General features: G+C 41.0%; 1 pseudogene; it reads left to right on the forward strand.

Annotated features, from left to right (window-relative positions):
- The first annotated feature begins 3,364 nt into the window (after positions 1–3,364).
- Positions 3,365–4,135, forward strand: LOC142439072 (craniofacial development protein 1 pseudogene; annotated as a pseudogene).
- Positions 4,136–10,123: the final 5,988 nt, after the last annotated feature.

Genomic DNA, 10,123 nt, shown 5'->3' on the forward strand with positions numbered 1-10,123 from the left:
AATGCCTTCTCTGGGAGGAGTTAAAGATATTTAACAGTACAGTTCTATTCTAGTTTAAATGCCTTCTCTGGGAGGAGTTAAAGATATTTAACAGTACAGTTCTATTCTAGTTTAAATGCCTTCTCTGGGAGGAGTTAAAGATATTTAACAGTACAGTTCTACTCTAGTTTAAATGCCTTCTCTGGGAGGAGTTAAAGATATTTAACAGTACAGTTCTATTCTAGTTTAAATGCCTTCTCTGGGAGGAGTTAAAGATATTTAACAGTACAGTTCTATTCTAGTTTAAATGCCTTCTCTGGGAGGAGTTAAAGATATTTAACAGTACAGTTCTACTCTAGTTTAAATGCCTTCTCTGGGAGGAGTTAAAGATATTTAACAGTACAGTTCTACTCTAGTTTAAATGCCTTCTCTGGGAGGAGTTAAAGATATTTAACAGTACAGTTCTATTCTAGTTTAAATGCCTTCTCTGGGAGGAGTTAAAGATATTTAACAGTACAGTTCTATTCTAGTTTAAATGCCTTCTCTGGGAGGAGTTAAAGATATTTAACAGTACAGTTCTATTCTAGTTTAAATGCCTTCTCTGGGAGGAGTTAAAGATATTTAACAGTACAGTTCTATTCTAGCTTAAATGCCTTCTCTGGGAGGAGTTAAAGATATTTAACAGTACAGTTCTACTCTAGTTTAAATGCCTTCTCTGGGAGGAGTTACAGATATTTAACAGTACAGTTCTACTCTAGTTTAAATGCCTTCTCTGGGAGGAGTTAAAGATATTTATCAGTACAGTTCTACTCTAGTTTAAATGCCTTCTCTGGGAGGAGTTAAAGATATTTAACAGTACAGTTCTATTCTAGTTTAAATGCCTTCTCTGGGAGGAGTTAAAGATATTTAACAGTACAGTTCTATTCTAGTTTAAATGCCTTCTCTGGGAGGAGTTAAAGATATTTAACAGTACAGTTCTACTCTAGTTTAAATGCCTTCTCTGGGAGGAGTTAAAGATATTTAACAGTACAGTTCTACTCTAGTTTAAATGCCTTCTCTGGGAGGAGTTAAAGATATTTAACAGTACAGTTCTATTCTAGTTTAAATGCCTTCTCTGGGAGGAGTTAAAGATATTTAACAGTACAGTTCTACTCTAGTTTAAATGCCTTCTCTGGGAGGAGTTAAAGATATTTAACTGTACAGTTCTACTCTAGTTTAAATGCCTTCTCTGGAGGAATTTTTTGAACATTGGTTCTTTCTTTCCTGAAATGGTTTTGGTGGCTTTTTTAGAGACTACCACAATACTGGTGACCTCTCGCCTCCAGTTCCTTTGACGTACACTATGCCTCCTCCAGAAGGCCACTGGCAACTTCCCCTGTGACCACTGTGGCCCAGTCTCTAGCAGGCTTAGTCTGCTTGTGTCGAGTCCTTCTCAAATCAACCCAGTATTATTCCTTCCATGGGTTATTGGCTCATGGGAATGTCAAGGATCAGTGGTGGAGCGGTTACACGTTGGGCTGCTAACTGCAAGGTTAACACTTTGAAACCACCAATCACCAGCCAGTCCATGGGAGAAAGGTAAGACTTTCTACTCCCTTAAAGAGTTTCAATCTTGGAAACCCTCAGGGGGAGTTCCACTCTGACCTCAAGGATTGCTATGAGTCAGTATTGACTCGATGGCAGTGAGTTTTTTGGCTGTCATTCCAGACACTAGAAATTGTGGATTCCAACAGAGCCATCTCACCTCACATTGCTCCAGTCCACAGAGGTCAGATGGCGTCAGATTCTCACCTTTAGAGTTGGCATTTATTGGCTCAATTATACCAATTTCTACATTCCTCCCAGCTCCAGGGAATACATGGGAAACTCTCCAAATGATTCTCTTGCAGTATCTTCACTAAGATTAAGAATACTAACTTATTCATTGCATCTTTGAAGAATCCGCTTAGGCAATCTCACCTCTATTCCTGGTCTTTTCATCAAGTTAAAGACATGCATTCTTTCTTTTAAATTAACATGTAGTAAATTGATTCATCTCCGACCTTTATCCCCCAAGTACTGGGGAGTTACAACAAAAGATTTAATAATAAAGTACACTACAGTGACTGACACTTATTTGTATTAGGTCATTTACCTGTATCAGTTATACATACCCTAGTGCTGCCAGGTAAGTGTTGCGTATTGGACTTTTATTATCAAAGTTCAAGACCACCAGCCACTCGATAGAAGAAAGATGAGGCTGTCTGTTCCCCTAAAGATTCAAAGCCTCAGAAGCCTGTTCTAGGATCATTATGAATTAGAATCAACTCAAGAGCAGTGGGGTTTGGGTTTGCTTGGTGCCGTGAGAAGCACAAGCGTCACTACTGTAGCCTGCCTGTAGGAGGAGGAAAAAGATAGCTTGCTTCTGACAATTGAGGAAATCGCAACCAAAGAAAAAGGCATTGTACCACACACCATTTCTTCAAAATACTGAAGTTATGAGTAACAAAGGAAGGTTGAGGAAGTTACTTATAGATTAAAGGAAACGATAGAAACTTAAAAATTATTTGCTATAAACAATATCAGATTTGATCCTAGATCAAAAGAGAAACAACTTCTTTTTTTAATTTGGAAAATGTAACCATATTGACTCTAAGATAATAATGGTGAATACATCAAATTTCCTAAATTTAATTATCCTACCATGTTCATGATGAGTCCTGGTGGTGAAGCGGGTTACATGTTGGGCTGATAACCACAAGGTCAGCAGTTCAAAACCACCAGTCTATAGAGAAAGCAAGCATTCTACTCCCATAAAGATTTACAATTTTGGAGACCCAAAAGGGCAGTTCTACACTGTCTTATAGGGTCCTATAGGGTCCTTATGAATTGGAATCCATTTGATAGCAATGAGTTTGTGTTGCTTTACTGTGTTTATGTAAGAGATTGTCTTTGTTCTTGGGAAATACTGACATCGTTTGGAACAAAGATTATATTTCGCACTTACTCTTAAGTAGTTCAGGATATATAGAGAGACAAAGATAGAGACCTTGCCTACTCTGCTTGCTGCCTCTGCCACAGTTCTAAGGTCTCTCTAGCAGAGGTCCTCAAACTATGGCCCACGGGCCACATGCGGCCCCCCCGAGGACATTTATCTGCCACCAGGTGTTTTTGCCGCTGCTGCCTGTCCTGCTTAGCAGCCGACTTGTCCAGTACGCATAGGAATTTGTTCTTAGTTTTTTTAAAAAACTATAGTCTGGCCCTCCAACGGTCTGAGGGACAGTGAACTGGGCCCCTGTTTAAAAAGTTTGAGGACCCCTGCTAGAGCTTTGCTATGGGGGGGCGGGGGAAGCCTCTGCTCTCCAGGGTAGCCTCTGTGCTCCTGCCTGCGGTGAGTAGCAGTGACATGCGAGAATGCGACCTCCAAGCCTTTTCCAGCTGGGCGGAAGACAAGACCCACATGCCTTGGGGGCAAGCGCAGTGAAGATGATGTGAATGAATTAGTGAAGGGAGATGAAGGGGATGGTGAACAACGGGCACAGAAAACCAAAGGGGCCAACCAAAAAGCTGCAGCATTTGGTCCAGGGAGAGAAAACAAGCGGGCCTGGCATCGGAAGGCGGAGAGCTAGATCCTGCAGCAGAATCGGGAAGCAGCCGCAGTGCGGAGGAAGATGAAGGTACAGAAAAAGCAGGAGGAAGAACTCTGGGCCACTCCTGAATGATGTGAGACCCAAATCAAAAGTGTCCCCTAGTCCAGGAGTTAAGCAGAGAGGAGTCTGGAAGAGACAAGTTCTAGTGCGTCGCTGGTCAAAGCAGAGGCATGGAGAAACCTAAAGGAACTAAAAAGATCAAATCACCGAGGTGTTTGACTTTGCTGGGGAAGAAGTCGGGGTGACTAAGGAGGTGCAGACTCCTTCTGAAGAGGACAAATTCTTCTTCTAGCAAAATGAGAAAGAGCCCTGCCCTCTCTCCCTACAGGGTAAGGTGAAGAGACCAAGAGGCATGAGCAGCCTTCTGGGGGCAGATTGGAGCCAAGAAGCACAAAATGAGGACTCTCCGGAAGTCCAAATTGGACTAGAAAAGCTTCAGGGAGGAAGAGGGCATCGGAGAAGAGCTGGCCATCCGTAATGGAGGCAAAGAGGGCTGCATGGACGGAAAGCTTTGCAGGAGCGCCTGAACCCCAGCCCTTTGGGACTAAGCTGGACCTCGGCGGAGCACAATGAAGCCCTGCTGTGCAGAGGCAAATCGGAAGCAGCTGGATCCTGTTTACAATGCGCGCTTCTTGTGCAGCGGTTTGGGAAATGTTTCTGGTGTTTCTCTCCTCAAGGTTTCCCGACCAGGTCTTTTCTCCTACATTGAAATCTTGCCTGTCGCTTGGTTTCACTTATTTTTACTTTTAAACGTTTATCCTTGGAAGAGAGAAAGAAAAGAAAGAAAGAGACTCTGAAGGCGCAGGGCGAGGGGGAGGAAGAGAGCGAGCTAAGGGGACTTTTAAAGGTTCATGGAAAAATGAAATTAAAAAAATTTGAGGGCGGGGGAGTGGGGAGGGAAGGGGAAATGAGGAGCTGATACCAGGGGCTTAAGTGGAGAGCAAATGTTTTGAAAATGATGAGAGTAACGAATGTACAGATGTGCTTTACACAATTGATGTATGTATGGATTGTGATAAGAGTTGTAAGAGCCCCTAATAAAATGATTTTAAAAAATTAGACCAATAAGTAAAATCAGAAGGGGACTATCTAAAATATTTAAGAGAATAGATATCTTGCACATATATGTGAGTTTAGAGCTTCAAATGATGCTTGAATAGAGTTCAATATGCTAATCATAAATTGGTGGATATAGTTTTAAGTGAGTTAAAGACTCTAAGAAAACTTATTGCTGCATATACTCAATTAAATAAAATTGCTGCATATACTCAAATAAATAAAATTCTATTTTTATTTTTTCTCTTTTTAAAAATTTAATCATTTTATTTGGGGCTCATACGACTCTTATCACAATCCATACATACATCCATTGTGTCAGGCACGTTTGTACATATGTTGCCATCATCATTTCCAAGATATTTGCTTTCTGCTGGAGTCCTTGGTATCAGCTCCTCATTTTTTCCCCTTCCTCCAAAATAGTATTTTTCTTAATGGAATTTTTCCATGAACTTTTGAAACACCCCCTCCCCCTTGCATGTAGGTCTAGGACTAGGTTCTAGAATGACAGAAAGAGCAAATGAATGTGGCCAACTCTTACGTGGCTTATCTTAGTAGTAGACTGCTTATAATTCTTCTGTAGAGTTTATATCATTTCAAAATCAAAGTTTTTTAAAAGTATCTCTTGTGTTCTTTGTAATCCTTAGATCTGTGCATGATTTTTCTCATTTAACAGAAAAGGAAACTAAGGTTCAGGGAGAACTGCCTAAAGGCATACCCTTAGTAAATCCACCTACATTCTTGCCATGTAAACGGGGCTTGTTCTCAGTAACATAGGCCCCAAACCCAAACTAGACTCACTGCCATCAGTCAATTCTGATTCTTAACAACTCTATGCGACAGAACAGATCTACCCTTTGGGATTTCCAAGGTTGTAAGTCTTTAACCTTAGACATATCCTTGCTGCTAGCAGTCCAACTCGCAATCTACAAAGACACCAGAGCTCCTCAGTATGCTAGGGTAAGCAATAATCGAGGAAAGCTAGAAACAGCAAATATAAGAACCATTGGTATGACCGCTGTGAGCCAACCTGAAATGTGACCCTTGGTCATGAGGACAAAACTCGAAACTCAGCTTCATCCAGCCAATGCAGACTCACAGTAACCCAGAGCTGCCCTGTGGGTTTCCTAGACTGTAAATCTCTGTTGAAGTAGAAAGCGTCATCTTTCTCCCTCAGAGAGAGAGATGGTGGTTTTGAACTGTCGTCCTTGTGCTTAGCAGCCCAACACATAACCCACTATGCAACCAACGCTCCCAGAAAAGCAGTAAAGACTAATAGATTACTTAAAGGAGCCCTGGTGGTATAATGCTTACTTGTTGGGCTGCCAATGGCGTGGTTAGCAGTTAAAACCCATCAGCTACTCCGTAGGAGGAATATGGAACTTTCTACTCCCTTTAAGAGTTACAGTCTCCACCACGACGCCCCTCACTGACCCACAGCACTGCAAGGACAACACCATAGGCACAGTGCGGGGCTGTGCCCGATCTGACCCCACTACACTGAGGTAAATCACGGAGGGTATGCAAAAGAACAGCAAGGGGAACAGAGCAACGAAGTCCTGAGGCAGTACCAAAAATAGACTTTGGGGCCAGGGCATGACATCCCATCAGACTGGACCTGAAAACACTCCTAAAGGTCAACAAACAGACCGTGAACTATTTTCAGGCTTTTATTTTTTGGGGGGGGGGGAGGGTAGTTGAGGTTTTTGTTGTTGCTTTGTTTTCTTTTGTTGCTTTGTTTTGCTCTGTCTTGTCTTTTGTGCATGTTATTATCTCTGCATGTCTCTCTAGATATGATACGTGGGATAAAAAATCTGGAGGAGGAAACAACGGGACCGACAGTTGGGGCGGGGGGGGGGACATGGGAGAGGGGAGGCAGGGGAAAGGAAGTGGGTGTTAACAAACCCAGGGACAAGGGAACACAAGGGATCTCAAATCAATGGTGAGGAGGCTGTAGGACGCCTGGTAGGGCTTGATCAAGGACAATGTAACCAAAAGGAATTACTGAAACCCAAATGAAGGCTGAATGTGATAGTGGGACAAGAGGAAAGATATAAGAAATAGAAGAAGGAACTAGGAGGCAAAGGGCATTTATAGAGGTCCAAATACAGGTATGTGCATATGTAAATATATTTATAAATGATAGTGGGGAAATGGATATATGTACATACATTTATAGGTTTAATATTCAGGTAGCAGATGGACATTAGGCTTCCACTCAAGTACTCCCTCAGTGCAAGAACACTTTGTTCTGTTAAACTGGTATTCCATGATGCTCAATTTCCCAACATGATCGCTGAAGACAAAGCAGGTGCTTAAGCAAATATGGTGAAAAAAAAGCTGATGGTGCCCGAATATCAAAAGATATAGCATCTGGAGTCTTAAATGCTTGAAGATAAACAAGCAGCCATCTCGCCCACATGGAAGAAGCACACCAGCCTGTGTACTCACGAGGTGTCGATAGGATCAGGTATCAGACATCAAAAAACAAAAAAATCACATCATTGTGAATGTGTGGGGGGGGGGAGGCGGGGGGAGTGGAGACCCAAAGTCCATCTGTAGGCAACTGGACATCCCCTTACAGAAGGGTCACAAGGAGGAGATGAGACAGTCAGGGTGCAGTATAGCACTGATGAAACATACAACTTTCTTCTAGTTATCACTGTCATGATCCCAATTCTTCCTTCCAAATCCAGCTAGAACAGAGCATGTACACTGGTACAGATCAGAACTGGAAGCACAAGGAATCCAGGACAGCTAAACCCCTCAGGACCAATAATGAGAGTAGCGATACCAGAAGGGGAAGAGGAAGGTGGGTTGGAAAGGGGGAACTGATCTCAAGGATCTACATATAATCCCATCCCTGGGGGAAGAACAACAGAAAAGTGGGTGGAGGGAGACATTGGACAGTGTAAGACATGAAAAAATATATAAGAATTATAAATTATCAAGAGTTTGTGAGGGAGGGGGGAAATGAGCTGATACCAAGGGCTCAAGTGGAAAGATAATATTTTGAGAATGATGATGGCAACAAATGTACAGATATGCTTGACACAATGGATGGATGGATGGATTGTGATTAAGAGTTATATGAGCCCCCAATAAAATGTTTTTTTAAGTGAAAAGAAGCAGTTACAGTCTCAGAAACCCACAGGGACAGTTCTACTCTGCCCTTTAGAGTCACTGTTCATAAGAATCAACTCTATAGCGGTGAGTTTTTTGTTTGAGAGACGGCTTCAAGGTCCTTACATGGAGCACAGGTTGGCAGTTCATGCCCATCCTGGGGCTCTGAGGAGTCACACTTGGCGGTCTGTTTCTGTCAAGGGAGCAGCCGAGAACACTCTGTTGCATTCAGCTCTGCTCTCTGACACGTGGGGTTCCCGTGAGGCTAGACTGATTCAAGGGCTATGGGAGTTTTGTTGTTTTTTCTGGGTGTACTAATTTTGTTATGTGTTATGCAATCTAAATAAAACCATAGGATTGTTCCATGAATTTTTTAAATTTTTCAGATTACATAGTCCATAAGAAAATCAAGCACCAATAAAAAATTTCCTCAAGAACAATGTGCTCTTATTTGATTCTAAATTCTATAATAAATTATGTAACATTTTATGTGATATAATTCTATGATGGAATTCTCAGTTTCCTTTGGACAAAGGAAAAAAATTGTGAAGAACTCTTGTCTTCTTTAAAATCCTTAGATGTATGCATGATTATGCCCATTTCACAGAAAAGGAAACTAAGGTTCGGAATAACTTATCACATAAAATGGTACAAAAGTAAGTTATGCCCTTAGTAAATTTACCTCCATTTTTTCCATATAAACGAGGCTGTTTCTCAGTAACATAGGCCCCAAACCAAAGGTTCTGTGATTGGTTTCATGATAGAATTCTCACTTTCCTTGTGGGAGATCCAGGTTCAATTTCTGGCCAGTGCAGCTCAGGCACGGCCCCCACTCATTTGTCAGTATAGGCCTGCATCTTAATATGAGGTTAACCAGGTTTCAGTGGAACTTCCAGATTAAGACAGACCAGAAGAAAGGTTTAAAGAACTGCTTCTGAAAATCAAGGAAAACACGTTGAATCATAAACATGTGATCACCAGTGTGTCATTTTTATTGGTCTTAAAGTGACTAAATTATTGTTTCCTTTCTTTTTCACTTCCTCCTCTGTTAGTCTTTCTTTCCTGATTGCTTGCCTAATATTGTATTTACAAAATTAATCTGTACTGTTTTCTGTTAATTTTCATTGCTGTTTAGGGTTCCATTTAGAGGGGTATGCCAAAATGTATCCACTCTACTGTTAGTGGTAATTTGGTGTTGTTAACAATAGTGTTGCTAGGTGTTGAAATCAAATCCATGGCAATGGATTTGATATGAGCATTCTTGGACATATTGGGGGGGAGGGCAAGCAAGTTCACATTTCTATGAGATACACCCAAGAAAGGAACTGCTGGGCCATACGGTGATATATTCAATTTTAGGAAACAAGTCATGTATTTTCTAAAGTACTTGTCCACTCTGAAGGCCACTTCGTTCACATATCTGGTCATGAATGCTGGCTGTTAGGATGGAGATCAGCTGCAGCTGGGGGCTACAACACCCACAGGTGGCCTCTCCATGGACCTGAACTTCCTCACGAGGTGGTGACTGAGTTCCAAGGGCCACACACCTGAGCCAGAAAGAAGCTGGTGTTTATAACGTAGCCTCCAAAGTCACATCGCGTCACTTCCGCAGCATCCTCACGGTTGAGACGGTTGATGACCCAGGTCCGTCTGTCACTAGAGCAATATCAACTTTGAAAGTTACAGTCTGCCACAGAATTGCTACATCCAGTGACTCAATTATTCATTCGAATCATTTCATTATAATTATCTCTAGATTATTGCATATTGTTCTGCATATATAGCCAAAGCTTTTATTAAGAACGGCTCTTTGTGTGTCCTATCTTCTTACACTGTAACATGAGGAATAAAACTAGGGGCATCTTATTTTACTTTTTATGTCAAAAGGACCCTACAACATTTTATCATTAGATTTCATTTTATGATATGCTTTTTATCTTTTTAACTCCTTTATAAGATGAAGAAAGACCCCCTTCTATTCATATTTGGATGATAATTTGGATTTGTTTTACTTTTGTACTTTTTAATCATGAGTGATGTTAAATTTATCAAATAGTATTTCTGGATTTATTGATATTATCATGTGATTTAAATTTTTATTCTAAATTTCATTTGATTGGTTTTCCAACTAATCACTTTGTACTTCCAAAATAAACACAACTTTGTGGAAGTCCTTTATCCTTCCTATATCTTGTTGGCTTTTTTTAAAATAATGTATTGTACTCATATCATAAGAAATTAGTTTGGGATTTTTCCTTGCTTATGATGTCTTTATCAAAGCATGCTAACCTCATCAAATGAGTTTGGATTGCTATTCTTTTTTCTGTTCTCTCAAA

The sequence above is a fragment of the Tenrec ecaudatus genome, chromosome 1, assembly GCF_050624435.1.
Source record: "Tenrec ecaudatus isolate mTenEca1 chromosome 1, mTenEca1.hap1, whole genome shotgun sequence".
NCBI lineage: Eukaryota > Metazoa > Chordata > Mammalia > Afrosoricida > Tenrecidae > Tenrec > Tenrec ecaudatus.